Source organism: Suricata suricatta, chromosome 7 (assembly GCF_006229205.1).
Source record: "Suricata suricatta isolate VVHF042 chromosome 7, meerkat_22Aug2017_6uvM2_HiC, whole genome shotgun sequence".
Lineage (NCBI taxonomy): Eukaryota > Metazoa > Chordata > Mammalia > Carnivora > Herpestidae > Suricata > Suricata suricatta.
In genome coordinates, this window is record NC_043706.1 from 20,971,174 (window position 1) to 20,983,916 (window position 12,743).

General features: G+C 48.6%; 1 protein-coding gene across 11 annotated transcripts in view; it reads right to left on the reverse strand.

Moving 5' to 3' along the window:
- Positions 1-12,743, reverse strand: part of RREB1 (ras responsive element binding protein 1) — a 177,568-nt gene that overhangs the window by 65,202 nt on the left and 99,623 nt on the right. For 7 of the 11 annotated variants that reach the window (XM_029944987.1, XM_029944989.1, XM_029944985.1 and 4 more), the window contains 2 exons: positions 4,231-4,350; positions 636-759 (listed from right to left, as the gene is read on the reverse strand). The gene's annotated coding sequence lies outside the window, so the exon portion shown is untranslated. Of the gene's footprint in view, positions 1-635; positions 760-2,353; positions 2,406-4,230; positions 4,351-12,743 lie in introns of all 11 variants that reach the window. The other 4 variants (XM_029944992.1, XM_029944990.1, XM_029944991.1 and 1 more) reach the window with 4 other exon arrangements.

The window sequence follows — 12,743 nt, forward strand, 5'->3', positions numbered from 1 at the left end:
AAATCGGAAATTGCTGCTGTGATCACTGGGGTTTAGCCTCTGTCAGCCAGGTGGCTTAGCCTCTGTCAGAGCCAGGTGGCACTGGCCATGGTTAGTGTAACCGTAGGTCAGGTCAAAACACCTGACTCCCCCCACCCGCTTCAGTTCAAGCTGACACTCATGCCCATAATGACTTGAAGCTTTCATCTAAATGAAACATTGTCATACCAAAGACTAATTGAGAACCTCACTTCCTTTCTGTGCATTTGTACCGACACAAGCCCCCAAACTAGCAGGGATGGGTCTCTTGGCCTTTCCCAGTCTTTCATTAGGCAGAGCGGGGAAAGCTTCTGGAGCCCTTCTGTCAGCCCAGGGCCAGCACCCTCTTAACAACCTAACTCATTTACTACTGTAGGAATGTTCTAGACTTAACAACTTAGGATGAGGATATTTGGGTCTCACTTAACTTTCCTGCTGCAATGCTCTTAATGGGGAGCTCAAACCGTACAAGACATCAGAGAAGCAAATCCTCTCAGAATTATAACCAAACTTCAAATCAACATAAAAGGGACCGTTTCTTAAAATATACAAGTAGGTAATGTACCTAAACCCCAGAAAACGGGCAGAAGGAAAACCCAGGCCCCACTGCCAATTACCTCCATTTTCTGCCCCAACTGATAGACTACGAGGTTCTCCCCCACTATAGCTATGATCCACGTGGAGGAGGAAATGAGTCTGTGTCCACTTCTTTGTCTTCTTCTCTTGTATCACGTGTTGACACTGGAAGGGAAGCAAAGGCAAAAAGGTTCAGTGAATGCCTTTTCACGTAGGGAAGAAAAAACTGAAACCATTTACTTGGTGTAATCTCAGGCCACTATGTTCACGAGAATACAGGGAGAACAAAAGGGAGGCGATTTTAAGACATGTCTTTCTTCCAAAACCACATTCTGTGGTTGTTTTTCAACCTTAACTGATGTTCCCTACAGTGTTGTCACCATCACTCCCAATAGCCAAAACGATTTTGTGGTGTTGTACTTTCTGGAGTTCCTAACTACACACACACTGACTTTCCCTCTATACTCTACCCCAGTCCAGACTCCTACCTTGACCTCCCCTACTACCTCTACCTAAAAGTGACTGAAGGCAGGAAAGGAATTCACGAAAGGCTCAAAGTCTAGTATTAGACGACACAGTGTTGGGTCAGGCCTCAAAGAAAGCTGGGAGTAGGAATGGCATGACCAACCAGAACACGCACCACATCTCACGGCCCTTGCAAAATTGACTTCTGTGGCCCTTTTCTACTTACCTTCCTCCCTAAGTGCCATCTAGTTATGTGCCTTACCATGGCTACAGATATGGCCTGAAATTAAGTCCGCGGGTAAGTTACTTCCCTCATTTTATCTGGGAAGATACTCTAGAGCCGAAGCCCTGCCAGCAAGCCTCATATCCTATACTGGCCTATATTAAGGTGTCCTGATACATTCTACATGCTCTCCACTGGACTTGTCAAAGACCAAGCTCATGATCTCGGCAGCCGAGTGAATGCTCAGGAACGCCACCAGTGAGAGCATGATTTCTTGTGGTTTCCTCCTCCAACTTTAGGGGATGTGACCTAGGATGTGACAAATGGTAACACCCAGAGCTACAAATGCATCCGGCAGCAGAGCAGGAAGGGCCTGGGGACATAACTTTCTTAAGCCACGTTGCCATCAGCTCAGAAGTCTCAAGCTAAAATCTTACCAAAAGAGCCAAAGAGAATCTCTCAGGAACAGTACTTTTCCGGCCAAGAGACAAAACATGCCTGCCTTCCTTGTTGACAGACATTTTGGAGATATGGACTTCATGGCTTTCCAAATGGAAATGAAAAGGACTAACTGCAAAAACCTGCAACTCAAGACAACAGCCCTCGTCTCGCCCCGCTGTCTTCCCCATAAAGAGAGAAGAGCTACGTCCAAAGTCAAAGAAAAGGCCAAATGGCTGTCCTGTGAGGTTTCACCATGCCAGAAGACCATTCAGAACTGCGCTTCAGGCTTCCTGTTTTAACGGTCTTTGAAAATTTGCGAGATTTCTCTCTCCAAAAAACCATGAGACACAAGCACGCACATGTCAGTGCGCAGACACACACACGCACACCTGCATCTCTTAAAGCACCATCGGTTCTCCACAGGTGTTGCAATCAATCAGCAGACAATCATCTGTTTGATTCAAATGAGTGGACACCTTCGATATAAAACCCCCCTCCCTCATAGTTACAATATACAGTAAATTATAAAATAACTGGCCAGAAACTGTCTTTTTTTTTCCCTTTAAAAAAAATTTTTTTTGAAAACTTTCTTTTTTGTAATTATGTTATATCAGTAAAAAGAAAGCTAACCTTTCTACTGATTCATTGGAGGCGTTGAGAAGATAGTGTTGCTTTTGTTCTACTACAAGGGAAAAAGGAAAATGTGGTAGAGTTTACTGAAATCTGTGAACAGGCTAGAATCAACACCTATAGGACTAAACGTAAAATTTTATAAGTTGTGAAAATTACATTCAATTCTTTTGTTGAAAAAACGGAGGAAACAGACAACATAAGAAGAAACAAAAATACATTGTGTTTCAGAGCCAGACTACTAGGAATAATTTTTGATACAGTCATTATGACACCCAATATACATTCTTGCAAACTGCGTGTCTTAAATATATAATACCTAGCCATAGTCATGATAGCTAACCAACATAAGGGCTGAATGTTGCAAGGGCTTATTCCAACTGGAAAAGAAGAAAAGCCATGTAAGTTTGTTATTTCCCATTTTGACTGGGCAGGAAGACATTTGCTATACTTATTTCCTCTCCTGGGATGAAGTATAAAGCGTGACACTACCCACTGATAATGCCAAGATCACCTACATTTACCTGGTTTAAATGTAAGTAGGTAGCGATACGTAGATATTTTTAAGTAAGTTTTTAAAAGTTTATTTATTTATTTTGAGAGAGAGAGAGTGAGCAAGCAGGGGAGGGGCAGAGAGAGAAGGAGAGAAAGAATTCCAAGCAGACTCCCCACTGTCAGCACAGAGCCCGACGTGAGGCTCAAACCCATGAGTTGTGAAATCATAACCTGAGCTGAAATCAAGTGTCGGATGCTGAACTGATTGAGCCACCCAGGCTCCCCAGCAATATTATTTCTTTTAATAAACTCTTCTCATCTCTATGTGGAAACTGCAATCAACAAAATGACCTCCCAGCCACACTGTTTGAAAAGAGAGCACAGTCCTTAGCCTCATCCCTCAAATACTGTTTCAGAAGCAACGCAAACCAGCTCCATGGACGTAGCACAGGTTTTTACTCCACTGTGCTCTTGTGTCTTATATTTGAGTTCTCCCTTTGGGAGGATGCAGCAGGGAAGAAGGGAAAGGTCCTGATATAAAATAAGGTAACTCATTGTTCCAAGTTATGGGAGGGGGAGAGGAATCCACCTTAGCATTAAGGTACATCTATGTGTTAATTTAACCAGAGGCCAGTCAGCCAGGATTATTTGTCAATCCTACCTACCTATAGCTGACGCTGAGCTATACTGAGGTAATAACCCAAACTAACAAACCTACTAAACCTTCTGAGATGTGATCTCTGTGATGAAAGAGAAGTTAAACAGCTTGAAGTCCATTGAGAAAGCACATTTTTTCTTTACGGGTATCAACAGTCTCAATATTTTCATTCTTTCCTTTGCTCCCTGACGCCATCCTCCACATCAGCCCTACCACTGCAAATAACAACAATCATAAAAGCATAACAATAAACAAAATAAAAATCGCTGACCCCATTCTAATGCAATGTCTTCCAACTGGAACCAGAGAGAGCTGGAAACCCAGATGAAGTTCCCAAATCACAGATAAGAAGTCCTCATTTTCATGGACGTGGCCAAATGGACTGCCCTGGCGTTCTAGTTTTTAACATAAACAGTCTGAACTAGGGGGGCGGGGGGCTGGCAGGGAGAAGCAGGGATCTGCTGCCTGAAACACTGCTTCCTGTGAGACCAATACTCAGCACCCTTTGAGATTTCTCATCCCACACTTCAGGCCCACTGGATCAGAAAAGCTCGCAACTCAGAGTTACAATTTCATTGTGGTTTTGCGTCAAAGCCTCAGGAGGACCTTGGGAAGAAAAGGGGCAACCCACAGGGAATGTGGGGAAGGAAGGAAAGGGAAAGGGAAAGGAAGACTCAACGCTGGAAGTTACTGGGACTCAAGTGGAGTCCATAGAGTAACTGACCTGTTTTCTTCACCTTACCAAGCTGGCCCCCCTTACCGAGGAGCAGGTACTGGCAGGGCCCAGACGGGGGCAGGGTCACACCTCAAAGCCACCACCTCTGGAGCACAGAGTCGGAGCAACCTGCAAAATGAGAAAAGATGACATGAAGAGGGAGTCAAGACGAGACAGAAATGATCCTGTCTCTGGATCCCTTTTTCCACTTAACACTGGGAGGCACAGGACAACAGAACATTTCCCATCCCTGCCTGCATGCATAAGCAAGCTTCCTCTGGCTCCTAGGCTGATTCCACCCAGAGCTGCCTGTTAGCATCCACCGGAGTCGAGTGTGCCTTGGACAGACAGGAACCCCCAAAGCACGCCCCCGTACAGCAGGTGCAACACCACGTGAGGGCAGTTGGGACCACTGGCCCCAGGCAGAGCTCTGCGCATCTTAGGGGCATATTAAGAGCAGGTGCTGATGCCGCCAGTTTAAAGGGCAGAGGAGGACCAGACAGCACGAAGTGCTATCAGCAGCAGAGTGGAAAGAAGACAGCTGAAGAGACCAAATGGTCCCTTAATGTAAAGGACAGATAAGTGCATCTTCTGCTGAGCGATGGGGGAAGTGTCCACGACAGTTCAGATAGAACCAAACGTGTGTCTTCTCTTTTCTGTAGGGAGGGTATAGAAAACTTCTCAGATGACACAGGCCCCTCAGGAGTTGGAGCGAGTCTGCTCTGGGGTGCCAGGGGCCTCGAGTCCCTGCCCTGGGAGAAAGCTGGCCCTCTACAAAGTCAGAGAGCACAGGAATGCAGGATTTCCAGAGCTGCAGCCTCCAGCCACATTCTCTCTGTTTCTGGAAACAGCACCCCATAGCTAAATGGAATGCAAAACTGGGAGAAGACAGAGAAAGACGTAAATCAAGCCCTGCCAAGAAACCCTGGTGTGGCCCATCTTCTCATTTTTATCCCCTTTCGGAGCGTCAATCGTGTCCCACACCCAGTTATCACCTGGTACGGTCCTCACTTGGCAGTTCCTGAGCCCCCTGCAGGACCGGCCCGCGGGGGTGAGAAAAGGGCCACCAGCCCCTTGACAAGAAGCCCCTCAGAGATTTCTGAGGCCATGAACACTCCCTCACTTCGTGGCTTCGATGCTCCATCTTTTCCCTTTGCCCCTTTCTCTTTTGCAAAGTTCTTTGGAGTTTGAACAAAGTATCAAGAAACAAGAAGTCGCAGGGACAGCCCCTGAATGGGACAGAGACCCTGTAAGCCTCCAGAAACCTTATCACTACCCCAGTAATTCTCAATGGTTTTTGGGGATGGGAACCTCCTGAAGGGTGGGATAAAAAATTATGGACCTTCCCACAGGAAAGTGCACATACCCTACACCCAACATTTCCTTTCAGCATCAAGAGTTCAGGGGCCCCAGAAACTCATCTGAGGAAAAGCAGGGTAAGAATCCTGGTTTTCCTTGACGTCTAACCCCCCTTCCTTTAAACTCTGAATCAAGTCGAGTTTATTAAAATGCCCATGAGGTTTTAGAAATGCACAAACAAAACACCTTTTCAGATCATCCCCACCCAAACTTAAAGATGCATAGTGGTGAAGTGAAATGCTTTGGATCACAAACACACACACACACACACACACACACACACACACACACACACACACAGACCAAATTTCCCTCTGTTATTATTCTTTTTATTTTAAAATTTTTTAACGTTTTATTTATTATTGAGACAGAGAGGGACAGAGCATTAAGGGCGAGGGGCAGAGGGAGAGGGAGACACAGAATCTGAAGCAGGCTCCAGGCTCTGAACTGTCAGTACAGAGAGAGCCTGATGCGGGGCTCGAACTCATGAACCTTGAGATCGTGACCTGAGCCGAAGTAGGCTGCTTAACTGACTGAGCCACCCAGGTGCCCTGGTTATTATTCATTTCTTAATTCATGGCAAATTTTATTAGGAAGAAAGTCTGAAGAGGAAAAACTCCATGTTTTAAAAAAAATTTTTTTAAGAAACTACCACGCTCTCCAAATAAATAATGTGAATTATAGTTCCATATGTAATTGTTAAAAACAAACATCAGAGAGACAAGTCTTTGGAATTTAAACTTTCAGAATACAATAACTAAGACTCTCATTAAAATTTGAACTCCCTCCCTCATTTAAAAAAGATACTTTGAAAAAGTCCACCAAGTAATCTCAATACACACAGGGAACCAAGGTGGGAGAGGGCCAACCCCATACACTTGACCCTGATACTTCCATCCTCTGATCTTGGATGTAAAGGCTTTGAATATTCAGAATGTCTTGCAAATCAAGCTGAGTAACAAGAGTCACTACCCTGTTTGTCTGGGGTTCTACCAGGCCTGAGGGATTCAGAGAACTCAGCGAGTGGAAAAGTACGGGACAGTTCTTGGAAGAATATTCAAGAAACTCCTTACCTCTATCACTATCGCCTCAGGGGAAGGGGAAAAAAAAAAAAGAAAAAGGAAAAAGGGAAAAAAAACCTTGTGAGGAGAGGCTCTGTTCTAGAAGGTGATTCCTGGAGGGGAATGTGAATGTGCAGCACAGGCTGGGAATTTGGCAGGGTGGGTCTCGGGGGCTCCCGAGGGAGGATGCTGAATTTCAGGATTTGCGTTCCCACTTGCGCTCTGCCCTGATCCAATGGAAGCAAGATGCCTCGGAGAGGGCAGAGGTCCATCTGTGAGGACGGAGGGGGCAGGGAAAGTCAGCCCCCAGCCCCCAGCCCCAGGAGATAAGGAACAATGCTATGTAAAGCCAGAAAGAAAAGATTAAGGAGCCTGTCTCCAGGTCCAACGAGATAGCAAGCAGGAGATGAAAGATAAAGGGAAGATGGTCTAGAAACAAAGCTGCTCAGCTTCTGAAAACCCAGAAGATTCTTCAGGGAAATCTAAAATCTGTCCTAAGGCCCGCAGGACAGATGGGGTAAGCTAGATGCCTAGGATGACAGTAGAGGCCCGCGGACGCTTTAACAGGGGGCCTTACAGTGCTGAGTCCAGAGGACCACGACACTTGAGGTGGCTGATCCACTGACTGGAACAGCCTGGCTGGCCAGTTTGGGCCAACCCAGGGCAGTCTCAGAATCTGAGTTACAAGGAGTTCACACACTAAAATTCTCTGGCTACTCCAAAGCTTTATAAGCAGCAAGGATGTCTCTTGCAGGATGGGCTATGTCAGGAAGGAAACACTCTTGCCTTGGTCTGAGCTGGGATGTGGACAAAACCAAACCAGACTAGCACCATGGCGATGCCCGTTCTCCCTGGCCTGCAAGGCTTGGGGCAAAACCATCTCCTCTAACCCGGACAGCCTTGCGTGTGCTCTGAAGGCTGACAGCTGTGATGACGGCTCTGAGTTCCAGGAAGTTGATGTGTTTCTTGGCGCAGGGCTGTCTGCGCCTTAGAGAGGGCGGCAACCCAGGCAGGCCACCCTGCCCCCTTGCTGGCCTGGGCTTTGGTCAAACGAAGCTTTGGAGTGTGGCACAGAGCACTCCAGCAGGCTGGGCTCAACTGGGCACTGTGAGCTGCTCCGGCCAGTTCTAGATCTTCACCCCGCTGCGGGAGGAGAGGAGGTGCGAGAACACACTGCTTGGTAAAGCCCACCACGTTCTGGAAAGTCAGGAGGTGAGGGCAGGGCAGCACCCCAGGTCCCAGGACCATATATGGGCCCTCGCCTTGGGGATTCTCCTGAGGCCTGCCTCCAAAACACCCCTCCCCTACTTCCATTCCCCTCAAGACTATGGGAAGTGGTCAGAAAGTCTGCCATTCAAAACTCCCCACACTCTGGCCTTAGTTTACCTTCTGGCCTTCTTGCCCACCAGTCTCCACGGTTCCCTCTCTGTTTAGTTTCTTCCCCCAGAACATACATCTCCCCGAATCCAATCCTGCAGGGGCCACCTTTCACAGGAAGCCTCTCTCATGCCCACTGAGGGAACCCCCAAGGCCTTGTTATAGAACTCTGCAATGTTAATACTACTACTCCTACTGATGATGCCACCAGCTAAGAGTTTTGAACACTACTTGCCACACTAAGTGCAGTATCTCGTTTAATCCTCCTAGCAACATGAGGACTACCGGTCCCACGAGCACACTAAGTGTAGGGGATTAAGTAACTTGCCCCTAAGGTCATGCTGGTGGAGCAAAGCGAATCCAGTTTCTAAATTCCGCTAAGCTTCTTTTAGACAGAATTTGCGACTCCTGGCACAGGGCTTGAGAGAACAGATATGCTCCCTGGGTCACAGTCTCTGACTTGTCCCAATCGTGTTCTGGGCCATTTCTGCCCTTCCTGCTCAGCACCTGGCCTTCCACTTTTGCCTGTTTCTAGGGAGGACGAGGAGCTCTCTCCTCACACCTTCCCCTCTGCCTTCCCCTCTTTGTGGCAGGACACACTGCTGGACTTCCTTCCACCTCTGACTGAGAAGTTCACTGCACAGGGCAGGAGTCTGCAAGCACTCACCATCGCCCTGGCTGTGCACAGAGATGGGGGTGGGGGGGACCTCCACATTCTACACCCTCGTGTTCCAGAAGGAGAAGGAAACTGGAAGGAAGCCACCAGGCTCTGCCTGAAATCCCGAATAACCCAGTTCTGTCCGAATGGCTCCATCCAACTGACCCGGCGATGTGAGCTCAGAGGCAATCTGTGTCCCCTGGGTCACTTCTGCTTCCATGCAAATGGAATGCAGGCCTGGGGCAAGAGGAGTTCTGACGGGGAAGCCCACACGTTCAGGTCCTGGGGTTCCAACAAGGTGTCTATGGGGGAAGTTGCGGGGCAGGGAGGGGGCCGGGGATGGGGAACACGGAGGGTTGGGAGAAGGAGCAAACAGAACTGCACAGATCAACAACAAAGTGAACATCATGAGACAGAAATCTTGGCCTCATCCAGTCAGCGAGAAGTTTACCACTAACCCTGCAGTACCCGCCACCCCAAAGCGTAGGCCTCATGCGGTGGCATCACAGACCTTTGCTAGAAAGGCAGATTCTTAATACAAGCCAAGTCAGGTCATTACACTGTGCACCTTAAACTTAACACAGTGCTGTGTGTCAAGGATACCGCAATGAGACCAAAAGGAAGAAAGAAACGCAGGTGCTCGAGCCCCACGCCAGAATGACGATGTCGGAAATACCTCCAGGGATGGGCCAGTAGTCTATATATTAGCTCTCAGGATGGGGGAGGGGGGATTCAGATGCAGCCTTGAAAACCAGCATCCAACTTTATATAGAATTCTGGAAGAAGGGGGACATAAAACCAAAGATCTCCCTGGGAGACTTCCCTTCTGTGAAGATTTGGAAGGAGCCACTGTTTTATCATCATAGCCCCAGAGCAGAAATCAAGGCACTGGAGACTCAGATCTCAGCTGTATTCACTACTGTGAATTCACGCTATGTTCTAACGTCGCCTGCATTTACCACTATGAATGGATGAATGAATGAACAAACTAATGAAAAAGGAAGGAAGGAAAGTGTATGTGTGGGTGGGACTAAATATACAGGGCCTGTTTTAGCTGCTCAGGAACAGGGACACGTCAGAGGTGAACTTTAGACAAGGCAAGGTCGGCCTGAGTGCACGGGAAGCAAAACCACTCAGCCTGGCCTCTGTGACCTCGAAGCCATCTCTCCAGCAAGCGCGCGCCAAGCTGTCACTCACAAAAAGGGTACCAAGGGATGATCTCCACAGTTGAGCCCTGCAGCCAGGATTTCTGGTGGTCCGGAACCCCCCACGGTGCCCCTGCTCCTCCCCTCCAATTTCTCTGCTGCTCATGGGCAGTGTGCGTACCACAAGGGGCAGGCGAGAAGGAACTTTCAGGGAGAACTCAGGGGGAAGGCGACCCTAAACCCGTAACAGCCTCAGAACCGGCTCGCGGTCTCCTGCAGTCCGGAGCGGCTGCCCCTTACCCATCAGGTTTCAGGAGGCCCCGTGGATGCCATACCATCAATGCCACAAGCTGCTGACTGTTCTCAGGTACAGGAACATGTTCAGTAAAGTGTGTGGGGAAGGAGCAGCTTCAGGGAGAACAATGGGTTCCATGCTGGAAGCAGCTTCTCTTTTAAAACTAAAAATCACTTGGACGTTTGGATTGTTACATTACATACAATTTCAGCAGGGAGGCAAGTGTTGACTTGGAAGGCAGGGCTCTTGCTTACCAGACCTGACTACGTGAGTCAGATCACCTTTGCTATTTAAAACACGAACCGCTGGGAAGATGGAGAGATCTTCTGGCACATTAGGTAAAACCATCCGTGGCACCCCACTCTTCTGCCTGTGCCTCTCTCTCCACAGCACGGCTGGCTTCTTCAGAGGAAATGGGGCAAAGTCCGGCTTATAAGCTTTTCTGTCAGTAAATTAGCCTGTGAAGAAGCTGACTCCGCTCCTTGCAGCTCTTCTCCCGGGAGCACGTCTTACTGACAGGATCTAACTACTGCCAGACTCGAGAAGCCAAGTCAGCTGCCACATGGCAGCCTTTTGTTACCCAGTGCCCTGGCCTTCTGGGAGGGCTCGGTGGCCCACCGGGTGCAGCCCTGTCCTCTCTCCAGGTGAGCCTGCCTTTTCTCCTGAACTGGCCACCAGGATCTAGTATTTCATCATCTTCTTGCCCAACTTAGCAGAACCATGTCGGACTCCCTACTCTACAAGAGGAAGTGGGCGAAGTGAGGGAACCCTAACTGAGGGAGCACTCAAGCTGGGCGGAGGGTCCGATGACCCACGGGGCACCGTCACCTACCCCCAGGGCAGGGCAGAAGATGTCTTCCCCACCTGCAAAAAACACTGAACTTAGAAGCCCCCACCCTTCCCCACCCTAAGATCTGCTCTGCTGGCTTATCAGGAAAGGGTGGAGAGAGCCCTCCACATCACACCTTGGCTGAGGAATTTAAAGACAGAAAAGAAGAATATTGGCATAAGAGCAAACAGGATTTAAATCAGGGTTATGTCAGAAGTCCGGTGTAGATCCAATTACATGTCTTTCAGAGCAACTCTTTCCCAGTAACTAGGGGGCATTAACTGTTTGTGACATAAACCCTGGGCTGGAAAGTGTATTAAGTACTTTACGTATATTTAATCCTTCCCCAAACCTTATAAGGCAATGATGAGGTTATTTGCCGACTATTAAGCAGCTCCTACAGGGGCAGGGCCAGGATTTTAGCCTGGGATTGTCAGACTCCTGAAATTCTCTGGTACCTTGTCTGTACCACAAAGATGGTCATGGAAAAACCATTCAAAAAAGGGCTATTAGCAAGCTAGAGGACTGGGAAACCAAGAAATGGCTGAAGGAACCAGACATGTTCTGGAGAAGGGGGCACACTCTTCTCATGTGTCCACCATGGAAGGAATGACGTTTGGGTGAGAGACACCAAGAAGCAGGTCTGGGACCCCACAAACCTTTATGTCAGAGCCTTGAACAAACTAGAGCTGCTCACAGATGGAATGAGGCCCCCAAAAATGTGGTAATGAGCTTGCTGTCCCTGGAAGTACTCAAGCGGAGGCTGAGTCACCGCAGCTCAGTTTTGCAGAGAGTGAGACCAAATTAAATCCTCCTTTTGACTTTCAGATTCTGTTCCCTGAAGAGGACCTTCTTGCCCTAATCCTGTAAGATTCAGAAGCTGGAACAAGGAGAACACTTTGTCAAAGGAATACTTACTAAGACACTTAACAGGCGGTACAGCGCCCACCGATGCCAGCTATCTACATTATGCCCTTCACCTCGCAACATTCCAGTTTATTTAGCCCCTGGGCCAAGTCTCCCCAACGCCTAGATTCATCCGTGGGCCTCACCTCCTGCACCGCCAATGCTTGCAGGGCAGGGGTCAGTGGGAGGATCTTTAAACATTTCCATTCCAGCCCCACACTGAACAAGGAGATATAATTTATCACAAATGCAATCCCGTTAGCAGCGAGGGGTAGAGCAGCCCAGCTGCTGCCAACGTACAGAGAGCAGGAAATAAAACCCCTCGGCTTTAGTTGGCCGCTGACACAAATCCCGGGCAGCTTCGCATTTGCTTAATAGAGCAGGCTGGCGCTACAGCCCCCCCTCCACCCCAGGCTCGCTCCTTCTTCAGAACCTGCACCCCTGCAGCAGACACCCAGCGCCTCACCCCAGACGCTCCTCTGGAGTGGGTCTGGCTGCCTTCAGTCACATTTACAGCTCAGAGGAGGAGGAGGCTGGAGTAAAGTTCAGTGGGCCGTTTACAGAAGGGCTTTAGGCAATATCTTGCAACTCTTTCACCGGCTGTGAAGTCGCGGGGCTGGCCTTTCTGACAGGCGTGTGGAAAGGGGCTGCAGAAACAGGATTCTCCACCCTCCCCTGCCCGAGGAGCAGGATGCAAGCGAAGGACTCCTAGCGCAGGTGATTAACCGGGATCTGGGCTTCAAATTCCCAGAATTTAGGGCCGTTTCAAAAAGACACCCCTTATGATAAAATCCAAATTGCTTTGTGGGAGACAGAAAGTGCTGTTCGAACTGCTCCTACCCTAACAGCTCAGAGAAGGCAGTGGGAGGAGGTCACTTCTCTCCCTGCCCAT